Source organism: Lissotriton helveticus, chromosome 1_1 (assembly GCF_964261635.1).
Source record: "Lissotriton helveticus chromosome 1_1, aLisHel1.1, whole genome shotgun sequence".
In the NCBI taxonomy this organism is placed as follows: Eukaryota; Metazoa; Chordata; class Amphibia; order Caudata; family Salamandridae; genus Lissotriton; species Lissotriton helveticus.
This window is the reverse complement of record NC_136057.1, coordinates 1,542,956,354-1,542,979,122: the sequence shown is the minus strand read 5'-3', so window position 1 is coordinate 1,542,979,122 and position 22,769 is coordinate 1,542,956,354.

Sequence of the window (22,769 nt, the reverse complement as noted above, 5' to 3'; positions counted from 1 at the left end):
GGCACTTGCAGCCCGGGCAGGTCCAGACGGACACCCTCCAAATCAGTAGCAAGCTGAGGCCTAGACCCGTGAATCGGAAGCCCAGAAAAGGTGCCCCTCCCACAAAATTGAGGAGGCTGGATCCATATCTCAAGAGGACTATTGCAAGGGGCAATAGATGAAAAGAGAGAACATGTACATCAAATGAGGCGATGACCATGAACGTTTAACATGGCTAAAATTTTATGTATAAATTTTGATGAATAAACTGCGACCTTTTCAGGCACCAAAGAAAGATGTCAGTGGTGATTTTAAGGTAAATGCGCGCAGTTGGTGGTAACAGTGATGGGAGAGGGGCAGGACGACTTGCCGGCTGGAGGGGGTTCTGGTGATAACTTGCACAAGCTTTATATGTGTTTCTCTTTATAGAGCTGAGCTGCATGCAAAACAGCCACTGGCAGCTGAAGAAGCCTCAGTGAAATGTCCAACCTTCAAGTGAGCCCCACTGCAGCCTCTTTGCTTAAAACAAAAACAATACTCTGCAAAAAGCAGGGTTGCTTTGGCATATTCATGTAACCAAGAGGGATTCACTCCTCCTTGTGCATGCGAGTTCCTAATTCTGGTTGCATTCTTTTTTTTGTGTGTCACCATACTTTATTGACCCCCTGAAGGCTAAGTAAATCTAGACAGAAAGGTGATGTTAAAAATAACGTCAGATATTTTTGTTTAAAGTAAATTTAAAATGTCAAGAAATTGCCAATATTTAACTCTGGAAAAGATGGCAGCCCTAGGGAAAAGGTTTATACAAATGGCCCTTATTTTTGGGAAGAGGTGGAAACGCAAAAAACACAGGCCAAACAACAAAGAGAAAATGTCCCACATCCATTTAAATACTCAAGTTACGTGTCTTGTGCTGGCTTGCAGGCTGGGAGGACAAGTCTCATCGAGCTGCTGATGGATCTGACACGGTCCCGACATGCTGGTGCTGTCAGAGTTGGAAAAGGGTCATGCAGGTTGGTTCCACTTCAAGGACATTTCAGTTTTGGCTGCTGATTGATTCTGCTGCAGTCTGTTTGCTCACTTTAAAAGGGCAGAGCAGGGTCACACTGTGGCTGCCTGGATGAATCTTGCTGCAGGCGGCGACCTCTGACTCCAGTGAGCAGAGCTGGGAGTGATGGTCGCTGGTGGTTCGGACAGTAGCGGCTGCTAAATGCTAAATGTGATGCAGCGCACTCAACAACATTCGTTTTATTTATTTATATGTTTACTTACCTCTAATAGGCCGTAATCTGTAGTTTAATATCCCCTGCCCCGAGTCAGCGGCTAGCAGCACTCCCACCACGGGCCGCTGCTGGGTTCGGACAAGCTGTTGTGCCGATGGCTGGAACAATTACGTTGTTGCTTCATTTCAGAAAGAGAAGGGAAATCCAGAGAGAAGAAATCTCCAAAATATTTTTCTTCCCACTATTAAGTGTGTCTGGACAGAAAACCATATATCTACAAATAGATGTTTGGCCATTAAGACTGGTGCTTTTCTTCCATCCTGGCTAGGGTGCTGTGGTAACTGAGTTAAGAAACCTAACACCTTTGCTATTGAAAAACAAGTTTGAGCCTTCACTCATAAACACCGGAAAAATCTTGCAACCAACGGTTGTTTCAAATGTTTGTGGCAGAACAGCATCGATACTGCCTTCATTCTGTAGCACATAACATGGTTGTATTGACTAAATGAATGCCAAGATACCCGAAGTCATGGAAAAAATAGTCACCCCAAGAGGTTTTCGAATGTCTTGTCGCTCACGAGGAGTGAAGTCACGCTGTAACTTCCCCAGAAGGCAGAGCACAGTGCACATCTTTTTTAACACCAATGCTCAACCCAGACAGTACAATTTAGAGTAAAGTTTCGGGGCACCGGGATACTTCTCCAAAAACAGGGACCATGTGGGGAAAAGTGGAACATCTGGTCACCATAGGAAGGGAGTAAAAAGGGAGGGTGTGTGGTTGGGGGAGATGCCAAGGAAAGACATGCACTCCCATTGAGGCTAAAAGAGAATTGAGAAAAGAGTCTCCTTAATTGAGCAATAGAAGGATAAAACGTATCCATTTAGAACACAGTGAGACCAACATGCACCTGTGTGGTATCAGGTTTTATTTTGCTCTTCGATAATATGGGATTTGGGAAAGTGATTGTATCAGTAAAAATAGGTTTGAGGATGATTCTAATATCTGAAAGCAACGTTTTTTGATTCTCTAGGTGTATTTCAACAAAAGGATATGGTGATCGTCAGATTTTCTTTGACATACTTTCAATCCCTTCCTACACTACAGAAAGATGTGTCAGGCATGGAGGTTCACATATGCACCTATGGGTGCACGGCCTTTCAACCCAGTATGGGTGCACACACAATGACATACACCACCCAGCCTCTGGTCCTCATACTGTCCATGGAGCCAGTGCACTGTCTGATCCAGGTCTATTTGTACACTCAAGCCCTGATTTCGAATTCTTCAGAATTGGACTGGGCCATCTCTGCAGGGCCCAATTTATTAAGGTTGGGATAGGGTATGTCTTATCGCACTAAATAAATAACAATACCCTCCGGAATGTTTCTTTTATCATGTGCAATAAATAGTACCTATTACGAGTTCGTGATTTTATTTTTTAAATTGTTCTCTATTGAGAGAAAGAGACACGTACATAAAAGAGCATTAGGTTGAACAAGTATCAGTGGACATGATACCCATTACAACATATAGGATGGAGTTCTGAAAAAAATAAGAAGGCAAAAGGGAGACACAGCGATGAGGTGGTAAGCATGGTGGGCGACAAGGCAGTAAGATACATCCAGTGGTACTAGTGCGGACATTCACATTAAAATGCATATATATAATAAGAGCATGAATACATAAGCTGGCATGTAGAATCATAACCTGATGCACTAACAAATTAGAGGGAAACTGCAGTGCAGAAGAGTAGACCCAACTGCAAGAATGAGTGTGCCCGGTCCACTCGAACATAAGCAGAATGTCTGCACCCAGTAGGAGGCGGATAGCTTATAGTGGTTTCAGATTGGAGGCAAGCTCTAAGACAGGCAGCAGAATATCTCAACATGTGATCTGCACACCCCTTACTGCCTGATAGCGCAGACCACGCATCACAACATCTTCCCTCTGGGTTGAGCGCCGCATCTCAAGTTGCCAGGCAGGTATAGATTGGGCCATGCTTGCTCTTGAATTCAAAGCTATAGCACGCTTGTACAGTGCGAAAGCAAGGTCGATCAGTTTTGTCCCGGATCTATCAGTTTTACGTCTGGGCACCAGCCTAGCAAGCAGGCACGTGGGATGTCAATGTGGCATCTACCGGTCACCAGGGTAATATGATCACAGACAGTAGTCCAGAAGGGGCCCAGCACAGGACACTGCCAAGTCATGTGAGAGAAATGATCATGAGCTGCTCTCATGAGGGACCGATGGAAATATCCGGTGTAACCGAGATGGGGTCAAATAAGTAGGTAGAATATAATTTAAATTTCAATAAATTTAGTCTGACATTGTGGGAAATCTGTGGGATATAGCCAAGAATATTGTACCAGTCCTTGTCCGTCAGGTATAATTGTAGGTCTCACCCCCAAAGAGCAGGGAATAGTGGGTCAGCGAAGCATAAATTGTTCAATAGACATCAGTGACCCTATGGTGCCTAGGGCTCCATGTTAATACCATATCCTATCAGGCATTGCATTCTGGAACATGTAGTTCTATATTTAGAGGCACTCGACTTACAGAGGTGCTGAGGAAGGAGGAGAACGCGCAACACGCTACCTGACACCAGCTTCAAGGCTCCTGGGTTCCTACCGCTGCAGTCTCGCCGCGCCGCATTGCTCCATCTGGCGGCCTGCGGCTGGAGACTACAGCTCCCAGGGAGCCTAGCGGGGACTTCCGGTATTGCCGCTACTTCAGCGGGAGGCTTCCTCGGTGGAGCGGGGGAGAGGCACTCGACTTACAGAGGTGCTGAGGAAGGAGGAGAACGCGCAACACGCTACCTGACACCAGCTTCAAGGCTCCTGGGTTCCTACCGCTGCAGTCTCGCCGCGCCGCATTGCTCCATCTGGCGGCCTGCGGCTGGAGACTACAGCTCCCAGGGAGCCTAGCGGGGACTTCCGGTATTGCCGCTACTTCAGCGGGAGGCTTCCTCCGCGTCGCGGGACGCGCGCGGGTGGCGCCGGGCGGAGCCCGGGCAGAGGGCGGGCCGTCTGTGGCCGTCAGGGGACGCCAGAGGACAGGACAGGCCGGACCCCTAACATCTACAGCACAAAAATGGGTAAGAGAAAACTACAGACCTCGATCACAGGGGGCACAAGCAAAGTTAAAATTGCACGTAAAACTAATGCACCAGGAAGTATTTTGACTTACCTAACATCTGCTATGGGGAAGCTTAATAAAGAAATCACCGAGAAAGAACGTGAACTCGGCCTGGAGGGGGTATCCATTGAGCACAACGAGTCACGGATACCCCTAGAACCTAACATTGTCATCACTAGTCCCCATGATATTCTACCCGAAGGCCACAACTCAGTACACTATGAGCCTCCAATAGTGGTATCTGACATCCCTGTGTGTGCCCAAACATTGGGGGGGGATCCTAAAAGATCTAAAAGCAGAAAAAGAGCAAGATCTCACAAAACACAATCCTCTCAACATAGAGCCAATATTACATTACGACAATCATCAACTAAGCTCGAAGGCTCAATTAAAGTTATGATAGAAAGGGTCTTAACTGACACCATCGAATCAACACTGATCAAGATCTCAAGTGATATAGTAGAATCCCTAAAAGATTGTGTATCAGGTATTATGAGCCGATGTGAGAGGATGAACTCTTTGTTGCTTCAAAAGGTAACAGAGCGCCTTGCTCTAGATCCACTACAGACCATAGAACAACATAGTCAACCTATGGAGGAGACCAATAGCGCTGACACCATGCCCAACCCAGTACATTTGCCACTTATTCCAAAAGTGGGTTTGCCAATTAAATCTAAAACTGTCGATAAAACATTGCATTCTATCCGACAGAACACCTCGGACTCTAAAACTAAACACACTTACGAAGCAAATGATGAGGTTGCTGATAAAACTTCTAACAACAGAACGGGTAATGGACAATATCCTAAACCTATGGTAAATCTACCCCCAGAGGCAACCCCGTTTGTGGCAGTACTGGTTAACGTTCCAAGGCTAACTCCGGGAGTACCTGAAACTCAGCTAACACTTATGGAAAACGTTAAGAGCTGGTGCGATACAAACTGTTCAGGCCCTAGTGATGTTTCCGCACATATTAGCCTGGCGAGAAGAGTTACCTGGCTGGGGCCGACAGCCAAACGCTTCTCTGATGATTGTGTTATTATCAACTTTAGAAATCCACATGTCTGCACGAGACTTTTCTGGGATGCCACCAACATTACCCAAGGACAAATACGTGCGGTCCCACTGGGCTTTTTCTACCCCAGTTCAACACAATTAATTACTCACGATACAACATACAGGAAAAATACCCCAAGACACAAAGTACAACTAGCTAACTGGGCAACCCAACCACTAAGCTTCCAACTGACCCAAGATAACAAACACCCAGTGGCCTGGACCCCTGGCTTGGAGCTAAGAAACCGCTTTGATGTCTTAACAAATTCTGACACTAACATCTGACTGACCAACCAGGAGGGGGTGGAGGAACAGCCAGGAAATAATGTGGTCAACAGAACTGTGAATCTAATGACATGGAATATCTCCGGTCTACAAGCCAAAAGGAGAGATGCACAATGGCTGGAAATTATTAAACAACAGGATGTGGTTGCATTACAAGAAACCTGGGGCACTGATTGTAACTTTTGGGTAGAAGGATATGTATCCTTCTTTGTAGCAGCACAAAAGTCAAATAGGGGCAGAAGTAAGGGAGGCTTAGCACTCTTAATCTCGGTAAGTCACATGGGGGCGATGAAAATTATAAATGTCAACTCTCCTAACTGTTTAATCCTAGAGGTTTTGATGAATACGGGGGAAAAAATCCTCTATGTTAATTTTTATAATTCAACAGAAGGGTCACAAGGAAGTGAAAATATCCTAATGTTGGCAGAATTTTTAAATAATTATAAAAAGAGTCAATCTACTTTTGTTCACTATATACTTTTTGGTGATTTTAACACACACCTTTGTCATCTAAATTGTTATAATGGTGGTCCTCAGGAAGATGAATATTTGACTCACCCGCACTTCGAACACTCTACAAAAGGGGGTGCTCTAGAAGAATTGCTGATAAATTTGGATATGTCAGAACCCGCTTTTGCAAATCCAAAAGACAGAGTGGTAACTTACAGTGCTAGAGGTAGTAATACTATCATTGATTTTATCTTTGGGTCACCTAGTATTCTCAAAAATGTCATCACATATAACGCCATTTTGTCAGCATTTAGTGACCATAATCCAGTTATTATGGAACTGACTAATATTAATCCTACCATAATAAATACTGGTCAGCAGTCAATCTACCCCACCGCAATCCGGGCTCATGACCAAGGTAGACGAGTTAAATGGTCCAGGATTAACGTTGAGGACTTTTTTAATGACTTGTGTGATAAACTAAGTGTTGAACTAAATATATGCAGAGATCCATTGACCACAGGAGGGAATGTCATCAAAGCCTTTGAAACCATATGTAAAAATGTGGCAGTGATTCTTACATGCAAATCCTTTAATAAGTCATGCAAAGCACAGGGATGGTTTAATGCTAAATGTACCAAGGCACATAAAAACCTTCTAGAAGCCCTAAAATGCAAGCCATGCAATCCAATAGAAGTGTCCCAATTAAGGAAAGAATATAAAAGTACGACCGAGGCTCGAAAAAGAGAAATAAAAGATAAAGCTTGGGAAGCACTATATGACAATCTAACATTAAAGGATTGTGCCAAATTTTGGTCTATAGTGAACTCTCCTTTGTTTAATGGTAGAGAGAATGAACCACTAGAGGTGAATATCACCGAGAAACAATGGCTAGACCATTTTGAAACCATCTATGGAAGTAAGATCACCACTATTCCTTTTACCCCTATAGATTCCTTAACCACAGACACCCCACTAAGGGTAACGGTCAAAGAAGTACTTAATGCCTTAGAAAACACTGCTGGCGGGAAAGCCCCTGGCCCGGATGGGGTTCCCGCCGATATGTACAAAGCACACCCTTATATTTGGTCCTTAGTACTTGCAAATGTTTTTAATTTAGCATGTATGAACACGTCTGACATTCCGATTTCTTGGTCACACTCGGTCATCATCCCAATTTTTAAAAAGGGGCAAAGGGGTGACCCTAGGTGTTATAGACCGATATCGTTACTTGATTCGTCATTTAAGATTCTTGGCAAGGTCATTTTAAATAAAATTAACATGTGGGAAAAGGAAAATGAAATTTTATGCAACACCCAATATGGATTCAGAATGGGGAGGGGCACTGAGGAACAGTGTCTTAATTTACACATGACCATTTGTAAATATACTGTCGCTGCTAGGGGGTCGGTCCATCTGGCTTTTATGGACTTGTCCACAGCGTTCGACCTAGTAAATAGGTCGAAGCTGTGGACGATTCTCTCAGAGTTGGGTTTGGACCCTGCACTGGTAAACTTTTTAGCCTACCTGCACAGTGACTTGACTGCATCAGTGCGTATGACAATGGATGGTAAATGCACCGCTGGTTTTAGATCAGCAAGAGGGGTTAGACAGGGGTGCATTTTGGCCCCCATGTTATTTTCATTGTATATCAACTCCCTGTATTCAGTTTTATCAACAGCTACTCCAGATATACCTAACATGGGTGGGTCACCTCTGCCTGTACTGATGTATGCCGATGACACGGTCCTCATTGCCAGAACCCTTAATGGTTTACAGTTGCTTCTTGAATCTTTTGGGGCTTTTATGTTAAAACTAGATTTGGTTGTAAATATGGAAAAGTCGCACGTTATGTCTATAGGGAAAGGAAAGAAAACTACAAAAACCCTGCGATGTAATGGAGTGATATTGACCAAAGTTAAAACATTTACATACCTTGGTGTCATTTTTGATGATTTGGGCACCTGGACCCCACAGATTGTAAATAAAGCGATGGCTATACGAAGGTCATTTGCAGCCATATTGGGCTTTGCAAAGAGATTGGGGGGGAAACCTACTGAAGCCATACTCACCCTGTATAGAGCCAAAACCCTGGCCCTGGCTAGATACGGGGCTGGGATTTGGGGATATAGGGACCTAGTCCCGATACAGAAAGAAGCGAATAGGTCCATGCGCTCTTTATTGGGCCTACCACAGTCTACACCCACTTTCTCCGTCCTGTCGGAATTAGGGCAAGGATACATCGAGGACACCCTTAACCTGGCCCCACTACTTCTTTGGGTGAAACTATGGCTGAACCCCAGCTTGACTCTAAACCGCCAAATCATCAGGGACTGCATGGGGAGAGACAGAGTTAAAGATATAAAATGGCTGAACTATATCAAATCTGTTGCTACTCAATTGGGCCGTACTGAATTGTATAGTAATCCAGAAAAGCTATGTAAAGATGATGTTACATGGATTAAAGCTCACTTTCCAAAATATAGAAACATGCAACGTGAAGCCCAGGAAATTGAGAAAAACACTGTAAGGGCTCACTACATTTTACTCTCAACTATGTCCATTCAGCCTTATTTGATGGTAGTAAACAGGCCATATCACCGGTGGCTTCTCACGAAATTCCGTTTCAATCAGATGCATCTCCTTCTGGGTGAATACCCGAAATGGAATAAGCCAAGGGATCACGCTCCATGCAAATGTGATGCTTTCACAGACCAAGACCTGACTCATTTTGTGTTTTTCTGTCCTTTTTTCGCGGAGGGGAGAGAAAAATATATTCTACCACTTTTGAGGCACAGGGGATTTATGCAAGTGAAACCCGCCCTGTTGTTTCTACAACTTATGGAGACCCCTATTGTAATGTTTGGGGTTGCCAATTTTTTGGTAGCAGCAATGAGAGCCAAACGGCTTAGATTATTGAATACTTCATTCACTGAATGTACTCTGTAAATAGCAAGGTTTAGATCAACCTTTTCCCTTATGTGTCGTACATTTTTGTTCCCTGAAGAATCAAAGTAACAGGGGAATGACAATGAAATTATCTACAGAACCAAAAGTGATGGATTAATTAAGGTACATGATCTATTGTTTACAAGAAGAAAAAAAAAGTAATAATCGAACCTGACTTTTTCCCTGCATAAATGTTCTTAACCGTTTTTAATGTTTTTAAAATAGCGTGTTTCTGTATTGAATAGTATTGTCTTATAAATGTATGTATGTTTTTTTTATTTTTTATTTTTTGTGCCTGTAGTATACTTTTATGATTTTAATTAATCGAATAAAGTATTTTTGACTCTACCATCTGTAGGGTGGGGTCAGTGGCTGGCCCAGCGTCCAGGTCCCCCGGACAGCATGCAATTCAGCGAGCAGGGTAGTGCACGCCAAGAACTGACCAGGTGACAAAGCTCACGTCTGTTTCAGCTCGCCAAGTGAAAGTACACCTTCGGAGGCAAACAGTTGTTCAACTATGCCTATGTCCACAAAATACCAGTGAGCCTGGTTCTCTTGGCCCCAAGCTCGTCGAGACCAGGCGGCACTCACAGGGGGCGAACCAGCAAGTTCTGTACCTTACAACTTTGGCTTCAGAGATACCTGTTCCAGTAGTACGTATCCACCCTAAGCAGAAGTGGACCAACACTGCACGGAGGACCATAGGCTAGTCAACCACGGGCCAGAGATACTGCACCTCCAAGGTGGGTTCCGACATGATCCAAATCTTCAGCCATGGCTCCTGTCCAGCCAAGTATTATGCTTCGTAATCAAGGGAAGCAAGACCCCCGGATACTAGCGGGAGGAAATATCCATGCAGTCCAACCTGATACCTGCCAAATGCCTAAATCAGGTCCAACAGGCAGGTGTTAAGCTCCTTACATGCCTTCTTGGGATAAAGATGGGGACATTGGCAACAAAATGCAAGAAGCAAGACAAGATCTCCATGTTGGGTAATGTGGCCCAATGGAGATAGTGGGAGCCGCTGCCTAAAGGTGGCAGAAGACCGTATGCCCATCTAGGCCCTTCCAGAATTACCTTCCGAACGGCATCCAGGTGATAATATACCCAGACACCTAAATACTTTAAAGTGTGAAGGGCTACTACTACTGTAGTGGGCCCGTATTCATCCAGAAAGGCAGCACAGGGGTCTGACAAAGGAAAGATACAGAATTTCTGCACATTTACAAGGAGTCCAGAAAATGAACTGGAGGTGTGTAGGAGTTAAATCAGGATGTTCTCCTCGTGAAGGTAGATGGAACGTGTATGTTCAGTATACAGTCTGTGATCATTACCAAGCAGACACATCCTGCAAGCTACAAGCTTGATGGCAAGAGCAATAAATAATGGCAAAAGTGGACATCCCTGATGGGTACAGCAGCATATGGACCAAGGATCAGAATACTCCTGACTAACACACACCCGGGCAGACGGGGCAGAATAAAGGATCGATTCCACAACACATTGGAGTCCCAGGAGGCTAGCAAAAGCCTTCTCCATATCATTTGAAAGTACAAATGATCATGTCATGGCCATAGGGAGAGCATCGAGAATATAAAAAAGCTACCTAATATTAGCTGTAGTACTACACTGGGGTAAAAATCCCATCTGATTCAGATGGATCAAGAGGGACAGCTGCAGAAGAATACAATGGGCTATTATTTTCCTGATGATTTTGAGTCTAAATTAAGTTTGCACAATGGGCAGTAGGAAGCCCTGTCCAGAGGGTCTCCTCCATCCTTATGCAGCAGTATAATGAAGACTTCCATGGAGGAATGTGGGAAAGATTTTTCCTCCCAGGAAACCTGATACATTGCTGCGAGGTGTTTAGTGAGGTCCCACTGAAAGCATTCATAAAATTCTAGTGGCAGATCATCATTGCCAAGTGTTTTGCCGGATGGAAACTGTTTAATATAGACCTTGATATTACAGTCTGTAATAAAACCCTCCATTTCCTACTGATTGGTGGGTGACAGATCCCACGCAGAAAGCAGTGCAGATCGTCCATGTACAAGCCCTTCAGCTGTTCATACAACATCCAGTAGTAAGTGGTAAAGACTGCATTAATATCCGCTTGCCTGTGTACTATGTGACATCAGGGTTAGGGTAGCGGCAACGGAACAATGCTGAGTATCCACCTGAAGTACCCTGTCTGCCCCGGCTGCCTGTCCTATCCCCTACTGCATGCTTGGTGGCTATATACATGTCACAATCATGGTGCAATAATTGTGCACATACTTTTGAGTGTTGTCAGTGCATTTGTGCAAGAATGTGCCATGCCTCCACATCTGATATTGCATGAATCTCCGGAGAGTGCAAGTACTGCCCAATCTAGGCCAACTTTGCCCGAAGGGCTGAGAGGACTTCTATAGATGTCTCAAGAGGAATCTCAAGGATATACACTTTAAATGCATCTGATTCAGTGAGGGGACTGAATGCAGAGCAGGCATTCTATGTGAAATAATGCCGGATCGCCTCCTCAATTGTACCCTGGTACGCTGCATCCTCCAACACAGAGCACTGCAAATCCAAATAGGGATCCTGGCCTGGAAGGGGCCCCAGGGTATAGTGAGCAAAAGGGTGCAATGATCTGAATGCGTCCTGGCCAGCAGCTCAGTATTATGAATCATTTGCAGGAGGTGTGGTGAAACAATGAACATATCTATACATTTGTGTAAATCACGATTGTGAGAGAAATGGTGGTTTTCACGCAGTAACTGGTGGTTCGCATGCCAAGCATCGGCCAGGTGCCAGCCCTGCATCCAGGAGTGCAGCCCAAAGATGTTGCGTGGCGAGTGTGCTGGGCAAAGGGGGGTGGGACCAGTCTAAGGAAGAATTGAGCACACAATTGAAGTCCCCTCCCAAAATTAGAGGCTCCGACCAGGAGGATTCAACAAATCCAACAAGGTATGCAGGTTGGTAACTTGCCCGGTGTTGGGGGCATAAAGTCTCAAAATGTGAAGAAGAGACCCAAATACAAACATGCCTGCCTTCGGATCAACTCTCTGGGAGTGTAGTTGGGAGGGGACCTGTAGCCTAATCCAGATAAGCACCCCTCTAGATAATGCAGAAAATGTGGTGTAATACAGTTGACCTTTACAACACGCAGGCAGACGTTAACCTTCCTCTTGAGTGAGGTTTGTTTCCTGCAATATAGCAATAAGAATGGGCCACTAGAAGAGTTAATAATGTATACAGTGTCTTTTAGCAGGATGTTCCATTTCCCGAACATTCCATGCAAGAAAAGTGAATATATGCAAACTAGACATGGTGTTACATTGTAGGGAGATGGGGAGAAGCAAGAAACCCTCATCTTCTGGAACTGCATCAGCACAACGACTAGAATTACAAATCAACCGGTAAGCAAGCCAATGCCAAGGTAAAGTATTAAGCCAATGTTTCACAATGCAAAGCAATGGTATCAGTCACATGTGTACTTTTGAAAAAGCTCGGAAAGGCTGAGCAACACAAAATTATTAAAAGAGTCCCAACAATAACTCCCCACCCAGGGCTTGGAAAAAATGTGTATAGGTTGAAACTTATCAGGTAGTAAACTGTACACTAAAGGAGGAGTGGTGTTATTAATGTTGACATGAACAGTGTATATTTGGCTGAAGGGATGGGGTGGACTTAACCCCTTCGGTGCTCATGACGGAGCGGTTCCGTCATGAGCGTCGGTTGAGCTGTGCTCATGACGGAACCGTTCCGTCATGACCACGCCCGTTTCTATTAGGGCCCAGCACCGGAGGGGGAAACGCGGTCACACGGAAAAGGTTAAAGGTACCATCCATCATCCAAATATCACTATTCTCCAGGCTTAGCAAGATTATGGGGGGTGCTAAAAATTTGTATTCATTTAAGTGGGATTTTGTTGTAATGCAAACGCAAAGATTTGTTAGTAAAGGTTACTGTAATTTCTTCAGGGTTGCTGATATCTGAGAAGGTTGGAGGTGGTACACATTGAGGGTTCCTTGTCTGTTACGTAGATTAGGAATAGTAGATATAGAACTAGCTACATGCATTGGTATGTTTTGGGAAACCTCCCTCAAAACTAAACCACAAAGTTTATTGGAGGTGGATGCAGGGATTTTCATTTGTTTAATACTTTGTCAAACTTCAACCTTCATTGCTGAGGCAGAGTAGATATTCTATGCTCAGTTGTTTTTTCAAGTGTCACCAAGAGTAACCGCTCTGCCTGTGCAATGGGATGTATAATACTACACACACCTCAATGACTCCTGGGCTCAGTTAATCTCTCCTTACAATAAAGACAGCCACCGTTACTTAGTAGTCTGTCCCATGCTTGATTTTATATAGTTTGCTTGTTTTCTTGCTGCCATTCTTTATCTGCAGGTAGGAAAAAAAAGAAATGTTTTAGTGATTTGGTATATGAATGTGTTTTTATTTAACATGCAAAGGAAAAACATTTTAGATTACTTATTTCACAGTCTACATTTCTTTTTGATAACAATGATTATATTTTTTGGGCTTTGGTTTGAAATGTTTTTTTCATTGATACCTGTGAAAAGAAAGTTATTTTAGGAGTCATTAGAGTTTTGTTTCATGAACAAATGTGGACATTACTTTTACTTCAAAAAGTACTGAAATGTGACAATTTTTATCCAGTTTGCATGTGTTATTTTAATGTTTGTGGCATTCAGTGAACGTTACGGATTTAAATAATGAATTTTGTTTATGTGCAATGTCAATAGTTGACCCTTTGAACATATGAAATACTGGTAAAGGAAAACTCCACTGGTTGTTTGATGGTGAAACATTCATTTTGCATAGGTAAAAATGGGTACATGAAGTGACAACACTCCCCGGCGATGTCTGCCTCAACATGGTCTTTTTAGGAGGGGATCGATGAGGTAGAGCAGTGGAATAACGGGTAGGATAGGCTCCATGGAAGCACAGAACATGTGGATGTGCATAGTGGTAAGTTTTGAACTTATATACCTCCCTTTCTGCAGCTTCTTGCCTGGAGGTGGGACACTCAAACTTCCGCCGGCTGTGATGCAACTCGTATTGGAGTGGGAGGTTGGAGTGGCAGTCTGAGGCTCATTGGCTCTTTCCGCCTGCTGGGCACTCTGAGATAGTCAGCAAAGCGATGGCAGTCCTCAGCAAGCCTTTCCTGGCAATTTGTAATAGGTCGGTTTGGACCGCTGGCCAAACCATCATCGCTACGCCACCACTGGCATGGAGGTCTACGGACCGGCAACCTCGTATTCTGCCCCTTAGTATTTAACACCTTCCCCAAATTGGTTTAGATTGGAGTGGGAATAGCAAATGTCACCCCTTAACTGTCCATCACCTTCCACCAATATGATTAGATTGGAGTTGGAATGGTAAAATTTGCCCCTTTGGTGTGTAACAATTTTTTTAAATGATTTATGTTAGAGTGTGATTATTTCATTTTATAATTGTATTCGGGAATCTTTTATTTTATTTTCATTTGTAGTAGAAATACTTTGTGGTATTTTATTAGTATTGTTGGTGATTAGAATTATAATAAAAATATTTAGTTGTATGTTTGTAACCTATAATAGTATTCATTACATTTTTTGTATAATAAAGACGTCACATATTTTTCTAATTCTATTGATGTGTTCAAATTTTTGTTATTGTACATTTCTAATCAGATATACTTCAAGTTAAAAAATAAACGTTTATATAAAGTTGAATAAATATAACATTATATATTGCAAACTTTATTTTTATCAATTAAAAAATGAATCATATATAAAATCTATTGTGTTTTAAACATTTCCAACTTTTATTTTCATTTGTTTAACAGAATGCCAATTCTTAAATTTGATATACATATTTTCAACATTATTTCAACAAATGTTTTTCAGTATATATTAAATAATTGTACATATTTTCTATTAATATTTAATTTATACTTTCACACTTTATCACGTTTTTTGGCATGTTTTACATGACTAATGATTTTTCTTTTTTTATTCATTTATTCAATATTTTTCCAGTATTTCCCATTCATTTCTGTGGGGAGATGCGGCCTGATTACAAGATTGGCGATCTTGCAGCGGACCACCACAACAGCTCCCTGCCTCAAGACCTCCAAAGCCATAATGAGACTGTCTGCTGGATTATGAGTTATATCTAAGACAGGGGTAAAAATTACTATTCCCACTCCAGAGGGTGCAACAGTAGGGAAAGCGTTGGATAGCGTAGGGGTAAAAATTACTATTCCCACTCCAGAGTGTGCAACTGTAGGGAAAGCGCTGGATAGCGTAGGGGTAAAAATTACTATTCCCACTCCAGAGGGTGCAACAGTAGGGAAAGCACTGGATAGCGTAGGGGTAAAAATTACTATTCCCACTCCAGAGGGTGCAACAGTAAGGAAAGCGCTGGATAGCGTAGGGGTAAAAATTACTATTCCCACTCCAGAGGGTGCAACAGTAGGGAAAGCGCTGGATAGCGTAGGGGTAAAAATGACTATTCCCTCTCCAGAGGGTGCAACAGTAGGGAAAACGTTGGATAGCGTAAGCATTATATTAACATACTTATCAATTACATATTTAAAAAAATTTTTAAAACTTGTAATATTTTTTTTTACAAAAATATATTACTAAATACCAAATATTTATAAATAATATTTACTTACACAACAAAATATTACTTCCCACGCTACTCCCCCTTTAACACACAACACACTACACATACAAACAAACACAATTAATCAAAATATCAATTTATACATTAATAACAATTAATATTATTAAATTGATATAATTAAAAAATTAACTAATTAACAAATATTAATGACCAATTAATAATTAATGACCAAATCTTAATTAATTAACAAAAAAATTACAATACGAATAAACAATATTTATTAATAAATTATTTATAATTATTATTATGAAATAATTTAAAAAATACTAATTACCAATTAATTTATTAACAATTAATTAATAATAAATACCAATAAATAAATACAATCTGTTTAATTAATTTAATTTAATTATTTCATACCCTATTCCCCTATAAACCCACAACCCACTACACATAAATAGATCACATCAAAATATTAATTATCATTTAATCACTTAATAATAATTAATTACCAATTAATTATTGATTAACAATAACAAAAAATTAAAATTACTAATACATTAAATCTAATTAATTTAATTAACTAATTAATAATAATTAATTACCAATTAATTATTAATTAACAATTAATTATTAATCAATAATATTAAACAAATATGAATTAATTAATTATAATTAAATTACTTCCCACCCTATTCCCCTATAAACCCACAACCCGCTCTGATACTAAAACGCAAAATGTAAACAAAATTACTAATTTCTAAACATAAATTTAAAAACATGTTTAACAAACACATAAAATACATATAAAAATACATAACATTAAACAAAATTTCGATATTAGTAACATCGATATATTTGATATCGATATTACTAACTTCGATATTACTTACCTTAAAGTCTATATTCTGTTCATCGATATTACTGAACATCGATATTCTGTACCATCGAAATTAAAACATCGATATTGTTGTATATCGATTTTTTAAATCCATATTTTGGCTACTCACCATATAAATCATAACCATATTTAGACTTAGCCTATGCAGTCCAAATACGGCATGGCTACTTCCACTAGTTCCGAAAATCCACAACGATTTCTTGGAAAAACCTGCTTTCAGCAGTCAGGGACTTCCCCTTGCTTGAATATTGATTTATCCAAGAACTCATGGAGTTTTCAAAGAACTGAGTCTTTGGTGATGTTATTTTGTCCAACCTTACGTCAAAGAAGGCACCTTGAAGGTATAAATATGCCCTCACTTGCCCAGGCAAGCACACGGTGGTTTGAAGCCGTTCGACTATCTACTTGCCCAACGGCCTGCTACAGCAAGTGCCGAAGGATGCCGACCCTCCAGCAGACGCACTGAGAGAGACGCTGTCTTTTCTCTTGCCAAGAAATCCAGCTCCAGTTATTCTAAGCTACCCTTGCGGGTTGTTGGGAAATCGAGTCTTGAGAGATACCAGACCTTCTTCATTCTAAAACCAAGGTACGGAGCTGATTAGACCCTTAGAGAATTCTTGGATAGATTCTTGACAAAAGAATACTGAAACTAAGCTACACCTCACTTACTTCTTCCCTCATACTAGACCTAGGTTAGGTACATCGGGGTAGGCGTATTTTAGAAGCACCAGTTGAGTACTTTTAGCCTTTTTTTATTAATGTATGTATTCTATGTATTTTATGGCTTAGAAACCATATCATTCTTTTACAGTAGTATTTTATAATACTCTTTGTACTGTACGCATTGTACTTTGCAACCAGTATTACGATTGTAGCAGTTCATTTCCTCTGCATGAGAAAGAAGAATGTTCAATAAATACCCTTTTATTGAAAACGCCCGTCTCTCTATTTCTCGGCACCTCTGGTGAAACGAAGCATGCACGATTGACTGAGTAAAATAACTATCTGTTGTTTCCGCGACTCTAGAGATACATTTCTTATTCTTGGGAAACAAAGTTGTCATGTTTATGCAGTTATCAGAAACTAATCCCTTCTTGTGTATTCTAGAAAGTTTCTAGTGATCTCTGAGCTAGCTGGCACTCACAATTAAGTCTAGTATATTTGATAGAGACCTAGTAGACCACTGTCCTACGTCCAATCTATAGGATATATTATTCCAATGTGCAGGGTCAATTGGGAATATTCGAACTACACTACAGCTTTTTGTCACTTCTTGACAAAATTCGAGGTCATAGAGTACAATTCTCTGTGCAATTAATAAACCAAGGCTGAATTCAAAGTGTAAACCCTGCTGTCCGCAGTGTAGAGCGAAGGCAGTAGTTAGCATAGACATTGAGCAATGCTTTTTGTTATTTCTTCTTGACAAAATCCGAGGAAATAGAGTACAGTTCTCTGTGCAATTAATAAATCAAGGCTAAATTCAAGTTGTGAATCCTGCTGTCCGCAGTGTAGATCAAAGGCAGTAGTTAGCATAGACATCGAGGAATGCTTTCTGTCACTTCTTCTTGACAAAATCCGAGTACATAGAGTACAGTTCTCTGTGGAATTGATAAATCAAGGCTGAATTCAATTTATGAACCCTGCTGTCCACAGTGTAGATTGAAGGCAATAGTTAGCATAGACATCGAGGAATGCTTTTTGTCACTTCTTGACAAAACCAGAGGATATAGAATACAATTCTCTGTGCAAATAATAAATCATGGCTGAATTCAAAATATGAACCGTGCTGGCCGCAGTGTAGATCGAAGGCAGCTGTCGGTACAGACATAAGTCTGTGGTGCTGTGCCACTGGGTTCGCAGGATGCTTGTGTGGAGGAGGCCCGCGGTCATGGCGGCAGCCACGTGCCAGGGAGAGTGCCTCCGCTCTGCAGATTCCTTGGTCTTCTCAGAAGTGAACCACGCCCAGGGCCTGGCCTATTTATTCATACTCCTATGCTGGAGTGGCGTACGTTGGCCCAGCCCACTTCGCTGCCGCCTCTAGGGAGGGACAACACAGCTACATGACAGAGATCTTCCCCACTGTTTGAGGTAACATGGTTGCGTCCACTTGGTACTACAGTACAAGTATCAATAGTATATCGCCACATGGAGAGGTTTGTGATTTGCATAGTGAGGTCTGTGCAGCACATCAGCGTTACACTTGGCATTGTGTGCATTAATATTGATGGGTGACTTGTTTTCTTCATATAGTTTGTTGCCAAATCTCCCAACATTCAGCCATTGTGTGGCTGAGGGGCCATGATATTTTGGGAAGGTCTGTTGTCCTGTTTTGCACTGCCTCAGTGGTAGTAAGGGGGGTGGTCCAGGGGGGAGGTTGTGGTGGTGGTGGCATTGGGTGTTGTGGCCTTGTTGGGTGTCGGATCTGCATGATCAGTAACTCTATCACGTGTTGGTCTTTAGATGTGGCTGTGAGTTCAGTCTAATTCACACAGTAGATTGTCAACCTCATTACATCAGTTAAAGGTTGATGTTAATTTGTTACTGGTAAGTCGGCCTATCGTCTGCTTTTTGGATCGCATTCCAGATTTGGCTGGTTGTTGAAAATATGGGGAAGTGCTGTTTTGTGGGTTTTTTGCACGGGAACCTCTACTTTGCATATCATTAGCGTTAGTTGTGGCTCTCGTTTGTGGCGATTTTGTTGCCGGAAGGTATCGATGGAAGAGTGGTGAGATTTGCAGTTTTCACCAGGTTGAGAATGGGATGATAGTTAAAAAACACCAAAAACAAAGATATGTTTAATGAACAATATAATTAGAAATTAGCATTTTAAAAACCTTCGAAATTCAGTGAAAAAACCATAGGTTTTACAGACGTTATAGTTAGGAATTAGCATTTAAAAAAACCTTAGAAATTCATAGAAAAAACAATAGGTTTTAGGGACGTTATAGTTAGTTTGACATTTCACTCGTACAAAACGAAAGAAATTACGCTGTTATGCTTAGTTGAGCTAACTATAACTTGCGCCCCTGCAATGCACTGCCGATGACATGGTCAGTTACATCACTGATGACATCACGGATGACATCTCAAATGCCATCACTGATGACATCATCCACATGAAAATTTGATGCTCCTCCTCACACCTTAATAAAACCTTTGATACACCCACTCTAAAATATAGACTACCATTTTCAAAATATTAGAGACACCAATACCAGTTACTATGTATACACTCACTGATTTTTAGGTCTACACACAAATCTACTCATTCACCCATACAGCCACTCATACATGCAGTGACTCATCAGACAACACTATTATAGGCACTCAATCAGGAGTTTGTTAAAGCGCGACTACTCACCCGTAAGGGTCTCAAGGCGCTAGGGGTGGGGGGGTAGGGGGGGTGCAGGTTCCATTCCATCAAGGAGGGGGTCTGTCGAAGAGCCAGGTTTTGAGGTTTCTTGCGAAGATGGGGAGCGATGTTGTCTGTCTGAGGTGGAGCGGAAGGGCGTTCCATGCTTTGGCCGCGAGGAAGGAGAAGGAGCGGCCTCCCGATCTGGTCTTTCTGGTGCGGGGGACCACGGCGTAGGAAAGCTGGGCTGATCGTAGAGTCCTTTGATGTGCGTGGAATTTGAGTCGGCTGTTCAGGTATGCTGGTCCGGTGCCGTGGAGGGCCTTGTGTGCGTGGGTGAGCATCTTAAAGGTGATTCTCGCCTCGACGGGGAGCCAGTGGAGTGTGCGCAGGTGCTGGGAGATGTGGCAGTGTTTTGGCAGGTTGAGGACCAGTCTTGCGGCGGCGTTCTGGATGTTCTGTAGCTTGCGGATGAGGTTTTTGTTTATTCCGGCGTAGAGTGCGTTGCCGTAGTCGAGTCTGCTGGTGACCAGGGCGTGAGTGACTGTCTTTCGGTGTTCGAGGGGGATCCATTTGAAGGTCTTACGAAGGAGGCGGAGGGTGTGGAAGCAGGAAGATGAGACAGAGTTGATCTGGCGGTCCATTTTGAGCTCGGAGTCCAGGATGATTCCCAGGTTGCGTGCGTGGTCTGTGGGGGTTGGCGGGCTTCCGAGGGCGGTGGGCCACCAGGTGTCGCTCCAGGCATCGGGGTTTGGGCCCATGATGAGTACTTCTGTTTTGTTGGTGTTTAGTTGTAGGCAGCTGTTTTTCATCCATTTGGCGACGGCTTCCATGCCTTCTCGAAAGTTGTGTCTGGCGGTGTTGGGCTCGTTGGATAGGGAGAGGATGAGCTGGGTGTCGTCTGCATATGACACGATGTTGAGTCCGTAGGTTCTGACGATGGGGGCAAGTGGAGCCATGTAGACGTTGAAGAGTGTCGGGCTGAGGGAGGAGCCCTGGGGGACTCCGCAGGTGATAGGTGTGGGGTCCGAGAGGAAAGGGGGGAGTCTGACCCGCTGCGTCCTGCCGGAGAGGAAGGAGCAGATCCAGTCGAGGGCCTTGTCCTGGATTCCTGCATCATAGAGTCTGCGTATTAGGGTGCGGTGGGAGACTGTGTCGAACGCCGCTGATAGGTCCAGGAGGATGAGGGCTACTGTTTCTCCTTTGTCCAGTAAGGTGCGGATGTCGTCTGTTGCGGCGAGGAGGGCGGTTTCCGTACTGTGGTTTTTTCTGAAGCCGGATTGGGAGGAGTCGAGGATGTTGTGTTCTTCAATGAATGTGGCGAGTTGGCTGTTGATGGCTTTCTCGATGACTTTCGCTGGGAACGGGAGCAGGGAGATGGGTCTGTAGTTTTTGAGGTCGGTGGGGTCCGCTGAGGGTTTCTTTAGGAGGGGGTTGACCTCGGCGTGTTTCCAGTCGTCGGGGAACGAGGCGGTCGCCAGGGAGCGGTTGATGGTTTGGCGGAGCATGGGTGCGATGGTGTTGGCGGCTCTGTTGAAGATGTGGTGGGGGCAGGGGTCCATGGGGGCCCCTGAGTGGATTGACTTCATTGTCTTCAGTGTGTCTTCGGTGGTGAGGGCTGTCCAGTCATCAATCGCTGGTTTCCGGGTGTCGGGGGTGGTTGGTGAGGGTTCAGTGTGTTGGTTGTCTTCGTCGAAGTTGTCGTAGATGCTCTTGATTTTGTGGTGGAAAAAGATGCTGAGTTTGTCGCAGAGGTCTTGTGAGGGAGGGATGTCGGTAGACTTGCTGTTGTGTGCGTGGGTGGAGATTCTGTCTTCAATCGCTTTTTTCTTCGTTTCTCTGATGAGTTGATGGTGGGCGTTGGTGGCGGCTCTGAAGTTGTTGTGGGCTTCTGTGGATTTGGTGTTTCTCCAGGCCTTTTCGAGGCGGCGGCATGTGCGCCTGGACTCTCGAAGTTCGGTGGTAAACCATCTGGCTTTCTTGGCACAAGTATTGTTGTTTTTCTCGAGGGGGGCTATGGTGTTGGTGCTGTCCGAGATCCATCTATGCAGGGTTCGGGCTGCGGTGTTGGGGTCGTCGTTTTCCGCGATAGTTGGGGTGGAGTTGTTGAGTGAGGAGGTGAGCTGGTCATCGGTGATTTTGGTCCAGTTTCTTTGTGGAAGCAGCTGCTGGTGTCTGTGGATGGTGGGTGTTCTGAAGGTGAAGTGGACGCAACGATGGTCGGTCCATGGGAGTTCGGTGGTGTGGCTGAAGGTGATGGAGTTTCCTGTAGTGAAGAGGGGGTCGAGGGTGTGTCCTGCTGAGTGTGTGGGCTCGGTCACGATCTGGCGGAGTCCAATGGTGTGGAGGTTGTCCAGGAGGGATGTGGTGTTGGGGTCCAGTTGATTGTCGAGGTGGAAGTTGAGGTCTCCCAGCAGGGTGTAGTTGGTGGATGCGATGGCCTGCGGGGAGATAATGTCCGTGATGGAGTTGGCGAAGGATCCGCGGGGTCCAGGGGGTCGGTAGATGAGGGTTCCTCGGAGGGCGGCGGTGGGGCTGGCCAGTATCTTGAAGTGAAGGTGTTCCATCAGTTCTGTGGACTCGTCAGGGAGTGTGCTCAGGCGGAGGCTGGATTTGTGGACGATGGCGATTCCTCCTCCTGGGTGGATGGGGCGGTCCTTCCTGGAGATCTTGTATCCTTGGGGGATGGCGATGGCGATGTCCGGTCCCGAGGTGGTGTTGGTCCACTCATACACCTATACAAACACTCACACAACACCAATCATCCAGGGTTACTCACACATCTAGTCACTCATGCAAAGAATCAAAAACACTTCT